The sequence below is a fragment of the Mustelus asterias genome, chromosome 12 (genome assembly GCF_964213995.1).
Source record: "Mustelus asterias chromosome 12, sMusAst1.hap1.1, whole genome shotgun sequence".
In the NCBI taxonomy this organism is placed as follows: domain Eukaryota; kingdom Metazoa; phylum Chordata; class Chondrichthyes; order Carcharhiniformes; family Triakidae; genus Mustelus; species Mustelus asterias.
In genome coordinates this window covers 79,416,265-79,431,558 of record NC_135812.1, presented here as the reverse complement: position 1 = coordinate 79,431,558, position 15,294 = coordinate 79,416,265, and positions in this window count along the sequence as shown.

Sequence of the window (15,294 nt, the reverse complement as noted above, 5' to 3'; positions counted from 1 at the left end):
GTTGGAGGTGCCGATCGGAGCTGCAGGATTTTGGGCGCGTTAAACCCCGCCCACAGGGTTGTGCAGCGCGATTTGGAATTGCTGATATTTTTGCAGGCAGAGGGGGCGCCTCAGAACGGGTTTATAAGTCGGATCTGAAATACTCCCAGTGCTCAGAATCAAAATGGTAAAATAGGGCCCAATGAATCAATGGAACAAGATCTGTACCTGGGTCGATCTTATTTGCAATAGTTTTATCTTTCCTTCAATCAATCACTGTTGTGATTCAACGTTTCCTTGTCATCTTACTTTGCACTATTACAAATATCAACACAGGTGATTGGCCTATTTCTGTACCGTAAAATTCATCTGATTTAAAGCAATAATTAAGCCAGTTATACAATATTTGTGTCTTTAAGCATGCTGTTACAGAAAGAGCAATAAAAACATAGGACGGAATTTTACCATCCCGCCCACCACGGGAATCATAGTGGGCGGTACACGGACCATGCAAAGGTTCATTGACCTCAGGCAGGTATTTCCGGCTTTGGGGCAAGCACGGCCGGAACTTCCTGCCCATTGTGTCAGTAAGCACGTAAGATATTTTGCTGATAGCAGGTTTAAGAACTGCCTATGAGATATCAGGGCTTAGAAGAGGTTTACCACTTTAAATTATATAATTCTGCAGTAAGAGAACATCAATTTAAAATTGTCATGAAAAGATTGAGGAACGATGCCTGCAGAAAGGTAACGGAGCATGAAATGATGGACCAGAGGATTTACCATCAAACTGACAAAGCAGCAAGCAGTGGAGTTGTGTTCAGATAGCACCACGTACCACCATAGGGCGGCACGGTAGCGCAGTGGTTAGCACTGCTGCTTCACAGCTCCAGGGTCCCGGGTTCGATTCCCGGCTCGGGTCACTGTCTGTGTGGAGTTTGCACGTTCTTCTCGTGTCTGCGTGGGTTTCCTCCGGGTGCTCCGGTTTCCTCCCACAGTCCAAAGATGTGCGGGTTAGGTTGATTGGCCAGATTAAAAATTGCCCCTTAGAATCCTAAAATGCGTAAGTTAGAGGGATTAGCGGGTAAATATGTGGGGGTAGGGCCTGGGTGGGATTGTGGTCGGTGCAGACTCGATGGGCCGAATGGCCTCCTTCTGCACTGTAGGGTTTCTATGATTCTATGAATACCATCACCCCCAGCACTAAAAAAGGAGGTTTTGGGTCAAGTGGGCTATTAAAATATTAATAGTCTTAAAAATTGAACCCAACCCGCTTTGAACTTGTGATTTTATCAGAAATGGAAAAGGGGTGGGTGATCTGTCTGCATCCAGGAGGTATGGATTTTACATTTAAATATTTTATTGACACGGCATGCCTTAGAGATCATTTTAAATTCAACCCTGATCGTCTGGCCTTCGCACACCTAAGAGATCAAGCAGCTGAAGGGGTGATGAATCCAAAAGTTACAGCTTACCTGCCTTCCCCACCCCAGGCCGTAATCAGATACTCACTCCAGACATGGTTTTCCCCAAGCCGCAATCTCCCTCGCTGCTCTGAGCCTTCTCAGAGGCCAATGTCTCATCAGTGATGTCCTAACATCTCGCAAAAGCTGGTCCTCCACCTATGGAGCTTGTGTGGCAGCCACATCCTCCTGAGAGTTGCACCTCACACCGACAGCTACATACCTGTGACCCATAGGTCACTGTTGCTGCTCATCTTGATCCACAACCAAGATCTAATCTAAGGCAGTAAAAGTAGCACTCAACCTGGACAGGCAGTGACGGAATGGTATTGTCACTGGAATAGTAATCCAGAGACCCAGGGTGATGCTCTGGGGACCCGGGCAGACGGTGAAATTTAAATTCAATAAAAGTCTGGAATGAAAAGTCTCATAGTGACCATGAAACCATTATCGATTATCGTAAAACCCATCTGGTTCACTAATGTCCTTTAGGGAAGGAAATCTGCCGTCCTTACCTGGTCTGGTCCACATGTGACTCCAGAACCACAGCAATGTGGTTGAAACTTAAACAACCTCTGAAGTGGCTGGGCGAGACACTTAGTTCAATGGCAGCAATTAGGGATGGACAATAAATGTTGACCAAGCCAGCGATGTCCACATTCCCTGAATGAATAATTTTTAAAAACCGTTCCAAATTGTAGAAGAAACCATCGAGGTATATAAGTTAACACTTGATAAAAGTACAGTGAAAAGATCTTTTCCTGCAGTGGAAGGGGAGCTGCGTGTCTCACCAACTTTTACAGATGCGCCATAGAAAGCATTCTTTCTGGTTGTATCACAGCTTGGTATGGCTCCTGCTCTGCCCAAGACCGCAAGGAACTACAAAAGGTCGTGAATGTAGCCCAATCCATCACACATACCAGCCTCCCATCCATTGACTCTGTCTACACTTCCCGCTGCCTCGGCAAAGCTGCCAGCATAATTAAGGACCCCACGCATTCTCTCTTCCATCTTCTTCCTTCGGGGAAAAAGATACAAAAGTCTGAGGTCACGTACCAAGCGACTCAAGAACAGCTTCTTCCCTGCTGCCATCCGACTTTTGAATAAACCCTATCTTGCATTAAGTTGATCTTTCTCTACATCCATGCTATGACTGTAACACTACATTCTGCACTCTCTGCTTTCCTTCTCTTTGAATGGTATGCATTGTCTGCATAGCGCGCAAGAAACAATACTTTTCACTGTATGCTAATACACGTGACAATAATAAATCAAATCAAATCAAAAAATGTATGAGGAATGTGGTGCTTTTTATTCTGGGATTGTTTAAATCCCATCCCCCTTGACCCCACCGTTCAGATGCAGCTGTGTTCTTGCCTTCCTTTTAGTGTGAGGTCCAGGAAATCTGTGGTCATTCATTAGAACTGACTAATGCGAAATCTGTGCCAATATCGCTCTGATACTTGCCAACCTGGCTCTCTCCAAAGAGAATGCAAAAGCCAGCACACTGGAATAAAATCTGCAAGCCAGTGGGTTGGAGCTAGATTCCTAATGAGCCTTCAGTTTCAGTGGCGTCAACCGTCCTGCTTCCCACCGTCTCCCAGACTCATAAGCTTCTCTGTGTTAATACTCCAAGGGATGATAGCGCAGCTGCAATGCAGTAACAATGAACCTTTATTATTTAATCAAAAGGGCACCAACATCCTGAAAATGTATTTTACAAAAAGATTTCTGTTTGGAGGCATTGACAGCTCTGACCATTCGGACCACGAGAAAATTACTTGCAAATGATTCAATCACGCATTTTAGTGTTAATCATGCTTTTTTCGCTGTATTCTATAATGGCCCTGGAGAAGGAAATGAGCCACTGTGAATCGAGTGGCCATGTGATCATACTGCTATAAAAGAGGTCACGGGGCGGGAGCGTGGGAGTTACCCCCAGGAGCGTGGGCAGAGCAGAATTGTTGATGTGGTGCTAAGCTAGTGAAGAAATTACTCTTCGTTATCACTCCTTGTTGTCTATGATTCAGGATCCCAATACATTTACAGTAGGTACACCCGCAATGTTATTTGGCAGGTAGTTGCAGGATTTTGATCCAGCAATAATGCAGAAATATTGATACAGTCAAAATGTTGTGCTACTTGGAGGGGAACCAACAGCTGATGGTGTTCTCAGGAACCTGTTGCTCCTTTTCTTCAAGGTGGAGAAAAGTCACTGGTTTGGAAGCTGCATTTGAAGGAGACTTGGTGAGTTGCTGCAGTGCATCTTGTAGATGGTACACACTGCTGTCACTGTGTGCCTATGGTGGAGGACACTGCAATGAGGAATTCCTGTAGCACTGTTCAGGGGTTGAAATGATTGGTCTCGAACAACTGAAACCATTTTTGTTTGTGCTACCTGTGACTCCAACCAGTCGAGAGTTTTTCCTCAATATCTTCAATTTTATGAGGGCTCTCTGATCTCACACTCGATTAAATGCTACCTTGATATCAAGGGCAGTCTCACCTTACCTTTGGAATTCTTAGCTCTTTTATCCATGTTTGGATCAAAGTTGTAACGAGGTTGGAACCAAATGGCACTGGTGGGACTCAAAATGAGCATCGGTGACCAAGTTACTGCTGTCTAAGTGCCACTGTTGATGACACCATCCATTACCTTGCTGGCGATTGAGAGTTGACTGATGGGGCGGCAATTGCCTGGATTGGGTTTGTCCTGATTTTTTGTGGACAGGACATACCTGGGCAATTTTCCATATTATTGGGTAGACGTCAGTATTGTAACTATACTGGAAGAGCTTGGCTAGGGACCTGGCTAACTCGGAACACAAGTCTTCAATATTACTGCCAGGGGCCAGAACATCTGCTGTGCTTTCAGCCAAATTTATTGTTGAATTGAATTGTCTGAAGGCTGACATCTGTGATGCTAGGAACCTCAGGAGGAGAAGGCTGAGATGGATCATCTGGCGGTACCTCTGGCTGAAGATGTTTGGAAATGCTTCAGCATTATCTTTTGTGGTGATGTGCTGATCTCCCCCATCATATGAGGGTGGGAATGTTGATTGCTGTGATATATGTATGTTGGAGGTTTGGGGTGCATACTGTCTCTTTAAGAGTGTGGGTCAGGTGACCCTGGGGGAGTTAGCTCCTCCCAGTGTGGAACCTGGTTAAGCAGTCTAGGATTTGACTGTGGACAGTGCACACCAGTTATAAAGAGTCTCCCAGTGTTTAAGTTTATGAGATCTACTTCATGGTTCTTCTGGCACAATACTTCACTAAATACATTTATTACAACTGGCAATGAGGCTATTTGACGGCCTCCACATTCAGCTGGTGTTTCCATTGTGGTGCAGTGGAAAGAGATCATTCCTGATCATGTTGGATGGTGCTCCAAAGGACCCAAAGCGTGGCAATCCCACAAAGAACGGGCAGGAGTGTTCCGACTGCTGTAGCTGCATGTGAACAGTCTGTTCAGGGGGAAGGTAGTACTTGCCTGGGAGTTGGCAGTAAACATTGCGGGGGAGGGCAGTATCTGAGGGGACTCGAGCTGCGGGTGGCTGCCGATGACAGCAGAAGAAGGAGCTCTCAGTAAAAGGAAATGGAGGAACCAGAATGGGAGAGAAGGTTTTGGGCTTGTGCGGCGTGAAAAGTTCCCACCTGTGGCAAAACAAAATGATGGCCCAATTCAGTGCTATAGGCTCCTTTGACAAAGAGGCAGAAAGCTGGATAGGCAGAGCACTGAACGTTTCAGTGCTTATCTAACGGTCAATAAGGTGGACAATTACCTGATTGTACCAGTTTTCTGAAGTACCATGGGGAGCAAAACCTTCACTGTTTTAAGAAGTTTGGTACAACCTGAAAGACCAGTGGAGAGGACTTACCAAGAATTGTGCGAAGTGTTAGAAGCTCACTTCGCTCCCAACCCACTGATGATTGCAGAGCGGTTCAGATTTTCTAAGCACGACCAATTTGAAGGGGATTCCATTGCTCAATTAGTGGCAAGCATGAAGAGACTGGCAGATCATTGCCAGTTCAGAAACATACTGCAGGATGCCCTCAGGGGCCGGCTGGTTTGTGGTCTCTGGCATGAAACCAGAGGTTATTAGCTGAACAGAATTTAGAATTTAAGTCTGCTTTGGAGATTGTAACTTCTATGGTGTTAGCCGCCAGAAAAGCAGCACAGTTGGATGTCAGCGTCCAGGTGCACAAGGTAGCAGACATCCCTGCAAGCGGAATGCCGCCAATGTGGCAGGACAGGCCACAGAGACGAATTGCTGGTCACGAGAGGTCCAATGTCGCAAGTGCAAGCGAGTTGGTCACATTGCCATAATTGCCGCGTGCAACTAAGCCCAGAGAGAGGGAAAAAAAGGAAGCCTTTAGAAGGACGAAACAAAAGATTCATGTTGCCTGCCATGGAGAGGATAGGGAGACAGTTGGGTCCGCAGGGGAAGCAGACAATCCAGAGAAACAAGAGTTCAGGCTGAACATTCTGTTGGTACTGGGTGAAACCAATCGTTTCTGGGGTCTCCCTCAACTGGAAGGGAAAACAGTGAAATAAAAGATAAGTTAAAAGCCCTGCCATTAAAGCATGCCAAGATCACATTGTGAACACAGACAGAGCAAGTGGTACCCCTCAATGGTTATGTACTGGTGGAGGTACAGTTGAGGGACCAATATGCAGAATTGCCACAATATGTGGGAAAAGGTAACTACCCTGCATTATTCAGATGCTCCTGGTTACAGAAGTTCAAATTGAACAGGGGCATGGTTAACAGGGTGGCGGACTCGAAGATGAGTTTACAAGGCATTTTGAGAAAATTTAAAGCTGTTTTTCAGCGAACCCTCGGAGAGACGAAGGGTGTCAAGGTTAAATATTGATTGAAGCCGGATGCTCATCCGAAAAACCTAAAGGCACATCCAGTATCGTACACAATTAGACCAAAGGTGGAGGCCGAATTGGAATGACTGGTGGATGTGGGCGCGTTAGAACCAGTGAATGGGCCACCCCGATTGCCCTGGCCTTGAAATCAGACGGTGAGAATTTGTGGAGATTTTAAGGTGACAGTAAGCCCAGTCCTGTGTGCCGACCAATTCCCACTTCCTTTCACAGCGGACCTATTCAGTGACCAGACAGGGGGAAAGAAGTTTTCCAAAATGGACCTATCACAGGCCTATTTGCAGATGGGCGTAGTGAAGGATTCATAGCTGCCGCTAGTCACAGACAGGGGCCTGTTCCACTATGGCATCACAGCAGCTCCTGCTCTTTTCCAGAGAGCTGTGGACCAAATCCTGAGTGGAGTCTAGTGTTACCTGGGCAATATCTTGGTCACGGGTTTGACAGAGGAGAAGCATTTTAACAATGGAAGAAATCTTAAAGAGATTGCAGGAGCACGGCCTACAAGTCGAGAGAGAGAAATGCAAGTTCTTTAAGGTCTCAATTGAGTACCTGGGCCATGTAATTGATGGCAATGGGTTACACAAGGTGTCTAAAAAGATGGAGACCAAGATTAAGGCCCCAAGACCAGAAAATCTGTTCTAATTGAGGTAGTTTCTGAGACTTATTAATTATTATGGCAAGTTTGTTCTGGGTTTGGTGATGGTGTTGAAGCCCGATGCATCGGTTGCTGAGAAAAGAGCAGCAATGGAAGTGAGTGCAAGAATGTGAGGAGGGCTATCTGGCAGTAAAGCAGGCTTTGAAGAGATTGGAAATGCTAGTCCATTTCAACCCAAAGTTACCACTGCAGCTGGCATGCGATGCCTCGCTCTATGGGGGTTAGTTCTGTCCTGTCCCACATTATGCCAAATGGGGAGGAAAGGCCCAATGCATTCACATCAAGATCATTGACAAAGGCTGAGGAAAAGTATGCTCAGGTGGAAAAAGAAGGCTTGGGAATTGTCTTTGGCGTCAAGAAGTTTTACCACTTCCCATGTGGCAGACATTTCGTACTTCTGACAGACCACAGGGCTTTGATATCCATCTTCGGGCCGTACACAGAAATGCCATCTATGGGGACACCTCGATTGCAAAGTAGGCATTGATCTTGTCAGCCTACTCGTACTAAATCCAGTAACACCAGTCTAACGAACACGGCAATGAGGATGCTCTGTCAAGGTTGTCTTTGATGTGGAGATGTCGGCGTTGGACTGGGGTAAGCACAGTAAGAAGTCTCACAACACCAGGTTGAAGTGAAGAGCTCATCAGGTGAGTGAAGAGCTGTGTTCACAAACAGGGCATGTACAGACACAAACTCTGTCCCTTTAAGACTTGATTACCGTAAAGACTCGCATTCCAACCATTATCTTGTAAAATCATCACCTGATGAAGGAGCCTGAGACTCTGAAACCTAGTGCTGCCAAATAAACCTGTTGGACTTCAACCTGGTATTGTGAGACTTCTTCCTAAGGTCGTCTTTGCCTGGGGATAAAGCTACTCCCAGCTGGAATCTGAAGATAATATAATTTACACATGAAGAAAAGGTTCCGGTGACTGCTAACCAGGTGTGGAATGCCACTTGAGAATGATCCAGTTATGAGCCAGGTAGTGGACCTAGTCCTGAGAGGGAGGATGAGTAGTAGGAACCACCCGGAGTTATGGCCAATTATGTCCTGAAAATGGGAGTTGTCTGTATTTGATGAATGTTTAGTATGGGGTATGAGAGTCATCATTCCCCACTCATTAAGAGGAAAAATGCTGGAACAGGTGCACCAAGGGCACCCGGGGGTTTTGCGAATGACAGAAATAGCAAATGACCAGGATTCTCCCAAAAAATTTCGAAGTGTCAAATCCATGTGAAAATTGGAGTAAATCACATTGTTTTTTTAAGTGGGAGTTTAAAAATGAATCTCCCACACTCTGTGCACTGCTGAGTACACGAGCGTGAATCACGAGACAAATCCAGAGGTGGGACCTATTCCCGCTGGAGAGGCCGGCAGCATAGTGCTGAGCGGACCACTGTGCACACGCCGATCAGTCAGTACCGAGATCGGCACATGCGTAATGGCCCCTGTCTGCCGACCTCCCGATTGCTGGCCAGCTCGATCATTGGCCAGCCCTGCGACCCCCGCAATGGAGGCCCTCTGGCCCCCCACGGCCTGATCACTGACCCCCCAAGCATACCCGGTCCCAGGCGCAACCCCCTCTGCAGCCCCAATCTCCCGATCCCCACCTCCCGACAGTGTGGAACCCTCCCGCACCCCCCACAGTCCCAACCCGCCCTCCTGCAGCCCCGACCTCGCCCCCAGCAGGCTGCCCTCCCACCCTGATGGCCAGTCCCAATTACTGGTCTCCCCCCATCTGTCACTCAGCCCAAATGCAGAGTGGCAGCAGGACTCCCACCAATCGCCCTCCAGATATCCACGCCCCCATCAGCCCCTGCCCCCATTAGGCCCCGGCCCTTGGCATTGCCCCATGCCTGGTGGGCAATGCCAAGGTGTCCCCTGGAGACTTCAGTCCCGGGCCCGCTAATTCTATTTAAATCAGGTTTACATGCTCACTTGCCTGTATAATGCGGTTTTGCGCCTATTTCTGGTGTGGAGCTGATGCCCTTGGTGTGTTGGGGACCGTACTAGTTTACAGTGCTCTGTATGTATATTTCTCCATTGTATGTAAACATGTTTCAGTTATGAGAGGTTTGGATGAACGGGGGTGGGGTGTGATATATGTATCTGTTGCCTGTTTGGTGTGCGGACTGTCCCTTTAAGAGTGTGGGTCATATGACCCCATGTGGAACCCGGTTAATCAATCTAGGATTTGAATGTGGACTGACGCTGGTAATAAAGAGTTTCCCTGTATTTAAGTTTACGAGTCCTACTTTGTGGTTCTTCTTGTATGATACTTTGCAAATACATTTATTAGTGCAGCTGGCAATCAGCAGGGGGTTTCTTGGAAAGAGACCGATGCCAACAAAAGCAGGCTCCGAGGAATCTTCACAACCCTGGATCCGGAACATTAACTATTACCGAGAGTAATAGTTGAGACTTTCTCTGTATTACTGATCGCCACCTAATTATCAGTGAAAATGTGAGAGTAATCAATGGATGAGTAGCAGTATTGTATTACTTGTCAAGCCGCCATGTGCTTGTCTTTAACTTTATGCAATATGTCTTGTGTAAATAAAGATACAAAATGAGGTTCACATAGTTTCACATCATAATCCTTGCAGTAATGAATTCACAGTGTAATGTTTCCTATGTCTAATATTGTGAATATTTTGGCAACTGAGTCATCGATTACTGGCAAAGCCAAAGTTTTCGAGAATCATAGAATCCCTACAGTGCAGAAGGAGGTCATTCGGCCCATCAAGTCTGAGCTGACTCTCCAACAGAACATCTTACCCAGGCCTTATCCCGAAACCCCCATGTATTTACCCCACTAATCCCTCGAATCTACGCATTTTGGGACACTGCAGATCTTTGGAGTGTGGGAGGAAACCGGATCACCCGGAGGAAACCCACGCTGACATGGGGAGAGCGTGCAAACTCCACACAGTCACCCAAGGCCAGGATCAAACTTGGGTCCCTGGCGCTGTGAGACAGCAGTGCTAACCACTGTTGCCACTGTGCTGCCCTGCTCATTGCAAAGACAAGTTTATGCAAACATGCTAAAGATGAATTGGGACATTAAGACCCAGCATTTGCTCCCAGTTATTGGTGCAAATTTGGCATATTAGGCACAGCAAAGCCTCATTAAAGTCACATTTCTAATGATTTATAGAGATTTTTGAAGTGGTGTTCTAATATTTCACTGAGAGCTGAGTACTTTGTTGGTATTTCTGATTTTTTTGAAACATTTAAAAAGCTGACATCATAAATGGAAAAACTACCATGATTGCATTAAACATGTCATGCCTGATGACTAAATGGCTTCAAATTTTATATTTTCATAAATGAAGACGGACTTGAAGAAGAAAGGGGTATACATTCCATGCTCTCCTTGAGCCCTTATGGCTCCATCCATTTTATACCCTTAGGTCCATGTTAATAAAATTGGCAGGAAATTTTGACATAATTTGCCATTGAGAAAATAGGCATAAAAGAGCTGGAATTTCCCCAAACGCATGGTTGAGAGAATATCGTATCTCACTGACCAAACGTTTGATCGATATCTTTCGATCGTGAGCTTTTTAAGGGATTTTTTTCATAGATAGCAATCATAGTCATGCAAAACAAAAATGCAAGAAGAAATAGCAAACACGATTGAAACATACCTGTTTAAAATAATATCATCCCAATGAATCAAAGCAGAGTTTCCTCTAATTATGGGTGGGCAATAAATGCTGGCATGAAATACATCCCATGAATGGATAAAAATGAATAGTTCTTTCTGCTTCAATTCTTTCAATCACCCACAACTATGTAAGTTGAAAGCTTCTCGCTAAGTGGCAATTTAGCATGGTCAATCAACCTGACCCGCACATTTTTGGACTGTGGGAGAAAACCAGAGAACCTGGAGGAATCCACACAGACACGGGGAGAATGTGCAAATTCCACACAGGCAGTGACCCGAGCTGGAAATCGAACCTGGCGCTGTGAGGCAGCAGTGCTAACCATTGTGCCACTGTGCCGCTTCAGAAATTCACTCATATTTTGCTGTGATAATTTTTGAAAGTTTGCTGTTGCCAAATAGAAAAACAATTTGATATGAAAAGCATTTTGGAAAAGCCCTCAACTGACCAGAAAGTTGAAAATCTGATATCTACTTGAATGTTTAAGTTTAATGTTTATCTGTCACAGTTATCAAAGATTGATTTTGTTCTCACGGTTGGGGAAAATTTGAAGAAGTTATTTTGAGTCTGGAATGTTATCGTTCATGAACTACTCTACTTCTCTTTGCTTCTTTAAGATTAGAAATCTTGTAATTAAATTCAATAGTCTTTGCCTGACTAGTGTGGTCTGATGATTTCCAGTTTTTGAGTGAATAGAAATGCACAAAATAAGCCTGAGCATTCACCCATACAAAGTATTGCTGTAAGACAGAGGTACAATAATTACATTCAGAGAACATAGAATGGTGTAAGATTCAGATCTTAAGAGCTCTACTTACGGGCAGTGAGCTTTGCAGTGAACAGACAAAAATAGTCATATAAACAGAAAAGATTGAAAGTAGTCAGCAAGTCTGGTGGCATCAGTGTTGCAATACTGTGCCTGAAAGAAATGTATTTAGTCATGTTTCTTGTGCAGGATCTGTCTTAGTAGTTTGTTTTATTATTGGTGCTGTTTTGTCTGCATCCGGCAGCCCTGTTGTTAGTGCAGCAGCATAATTGATCTTAATTGCTAAAATGTTTGATTGACTCTGGGCTAATGCCGGGTTGTTATTTTAGTGTTTTCCCCTGGGGTTTTTCAGAGTGGGGATTGATTAGTTTGATTGACAGGTAAGATCATATGACTGGATGGGGCTAGGTTCACAGAGAGTAACCCAGCTCATTTGCTTTTTGGGATCTGAAACGAGCAGAAGCAGCTTCATGTCTCTATGAAGTCTGGAGACTGAGATCTGCCAGAAACTAGGGGGTGATTCTCCCAAAAGTACTGAAATGGCAGGAAAACTGTTCTAAACCCCAACTGTTTTGTCAGTTCAGCTTCTCACCCGAATCTCCGCACTTTGAGCAATGCAGAGGTCACAATCGTGAATCTCATTAAAAACCCAGGGGGTGGGGGGGTCGGGGGGAGCTATATGCACCGGAGTCTGACAGTTTTGGAAATCTGCGCATGCGCAGTGGCCCCGATCTGTCAGTCTCCCTGTTTGCTGGCCATCTCGATCGCTGGCCAGCCCGGGACCCCTGCAGTGTTGCCCCTCCAGACTCCCCCATGGCCCGATTGCGGCCCCCACAGCAATTCCCAGGCCAGCCCTGACCCCCTCCCCCCCCCCCGCCCCCTCTGTCCAGGAGCACCTCAATGCACAGCCCACCCCCCAGCAGTGGTGATCTCCCAACCCCCTCACCCCGGCAGAACCCCCCCTCCCCCGGTAACCCCCCCGGGTCAGACAAACCGGAGGCAGCCTCCCCCCTGGCAGACCACCCCCCAGCCTGCCCCAATTGCTGCCCTCCCTCCATCTCAGACATATCCTGTCTGCAGAGTGACAGCAAGACACCTCACCCCCACCGATCACCCCTAGGCCCCGCCCACAATAGGCCCCACCCCTTTGGCACTGCTGATGCCTGATGGTCATTGCCAAGGTGCCCCTGGGGCATGGGCATTTTGCCCTTTGGGCAGTGCCAGGGGGCATAGACTGGCACTGCCAGGGTGCCCATGGCGAACAATCATTGAAACAACTATATGATGATATCAACAAGTTCCATGCCACCATTAGACTCGCCATGGACTACTCTCCGGAATCAGTTGCATTCTTGGACACACGCATCTCCATCAAGTACAGTCACCTCAGCACTTCACTATACCGCAAGCCCACGGATAACCTCACGATGCTCCACTTCTCCAGCTTCCACTCTAAACACGTTAAAGAAGCCATCCCCTACGGACAAGCCCTCCGTATACACAGGATCTGCTCAGATGAGGAGGATCACTGCAGACACCTACAGACGCTGAAAGATGCCCTCATAAGAACAGGATATGGCGTTTGACTCATCGATCAACAGTTCCGACGTGCCACAGCGAAAAACCGCACCGACATCCTCAGAAGACAAACACGGGACACGGTGGACAGAGTACCCTTCGTCGTCCAGTACTTCCCCGGAGCGGAGAAGCTACGGCATCTTCTCTGGAGCCTTCAACATGTCATCGATGAAGACGAACATCTCGCCAAGGCCATCCCCACACCCCCACTTCTTGCCTTCAAACAACCGCACAACCTCAAACAGACCATTGTCCGCAGCAAACTACCCAGCCTTCAGGAGAACAGTGACCACGACACCACACAACCCTACCACAGCAATCTCTGCAAGACGTGCCAGATCATCGACACGGATGCCATTATCTTACGTGAGAACACCATCCACCAGGTACACGGTACATACTCTTGCAACTCGGCCAACGTTGTCTACCTGATACGCTGCAGGAAAGGATGTCCCAAGGCGTGGTACATTGGGGAAACCATGCAGACACTACGACAACGGGTGATTGAACACCGCTCGACAATCACTCGGCAAGACTGTTCTCTTCTTGTTGCGGAACACTTCAGCGGTCATGGGCATTCAGCTTCTGATCTTCGGGTAAGTGTTCTCCAAGGCGGCCTTCACGACACACGACAGCACAGAGTCGCTGAGCAGAGACTGATAGCCAAGTTCCGCACACATGAGGACGGCCTCAACCGGAATATATTCTAACTGCGTTCTTAAATAAAGTTTTCTTAGTAAAAGCTTCCCAGTGGGTCGATCAAATCATACCTGAAACAGGCCTGATTTTACCATTTTGAGTCCAAGTGCAGAATCCGGGCGTCAAATAGCTCCGAGCCTGGAATCCTCTTTGCAGCGCGCCCATACGCGTTTTGCCGGCTCCGGTCCGATTCGCGCTGTGGGCGGGGCTTAGCGCTGTAAAGCGATACACCATCACTGGTACACTACCAGCCACCGATTACTCTTCCCTGCAGGGGCAAGAGAGCGGGAGAGATGGCTGTGGCTGGTAGTGTACCAGTGATGGTGTATCCCTTTACAGGCCCAGCTTGGTCCTTCTCCAGTGTCTCCTCTTGGACTTGTACTGATCTTGTAGCCGGTTTTCATGCGGATCCACTGTGGAATCGGCCGGTTCTGCTTCATCTTCTTAGCGAGGAATCGCTTCATCCTGAAGGTTTTGTGGGATGGCATGGCCACACGTCCACTCCGGCAGGAGGGATTTGTTCCTCCGATGGGGAGGAGGGATCGCCCGCAGAGTGGCGGCGGACCCCCCTGTCCCCTCCCTCCCCACCGATCGGCGGCAGACTGGCAGCGGACACCACCCCGACCAGAGGATGATCTGGGCCCCATCCCCCCATGCTCCCACCCCCCCCTCCTCCCACTCCCCCCCACCCCGACCAGAGGATGATCTGGGTCCCACCTTCCCCCCTCCTCCCACCTCCCCACTGACCAGAGGATAATCTGGGTCCCACCCCCCCCCCTCCTCCCACCCCCCCCCCCTCCTCCCACCCCCCCCCCCCCACCCCCCCCCCACCCTCCCCAACTAGAGGATGACCTGGGTCAGAGAGCTGTTGGAGGCTCTGACCCCGCTCTTCGGATTTGGCGGTAGGGTTGGGCGCGCGGTTCATTAAGTCGATTTAAATGCATGCAAATGCATTTAAATCGTCGGGCCACCCGATTCGGGCGCGGGCCGGACCCCCGCGCCCGAATCGGGTGTTGGTAAAGCCGCGATCTGCTCGGAATCGGGTGCAGATGGCGGTATAGGCCCGGCGCCCAACTTTACCTTCGGGCGCGAAGTTTTGGTAAAATCGGGCCCACATCTTTCTCTTGTTCTAACGCCAAAATCAAAAAAAGTTATGGTCCAGGCTAACTTCATAATGCATCTTGGTATTTTTGATCTGCTCCCTAACATCAGTGAGAAGTGAAACAGAGTTAACATTTCAGATCAATGATGTTTTATGTTTTAAAGTTTATTTATTATTGTTACAGGTAGGCTTACATCAACACTGCAATGAAGTTACTGTGAAAATTCCCTGGTTGACACACTCAGGTACACTGAGGGAGAATTTAACATGGCCAATCCACCTAACCAGCACGCCTTTTGGACTGGAAGAGGAAACCGGAGCACCCGGAGGAAACCCACGCAGACACGGGGGAAACATACAAGCTCCACACAGACAGTGACCCAAGCCGGGAATCAAACCTGGATTCCTGATGTTGTGAGGCAGAAGCGCTAACCACTGTGCCACCGTGCTGCCCACATGTTCATCAGAACAGGAGGAAATGAGAGA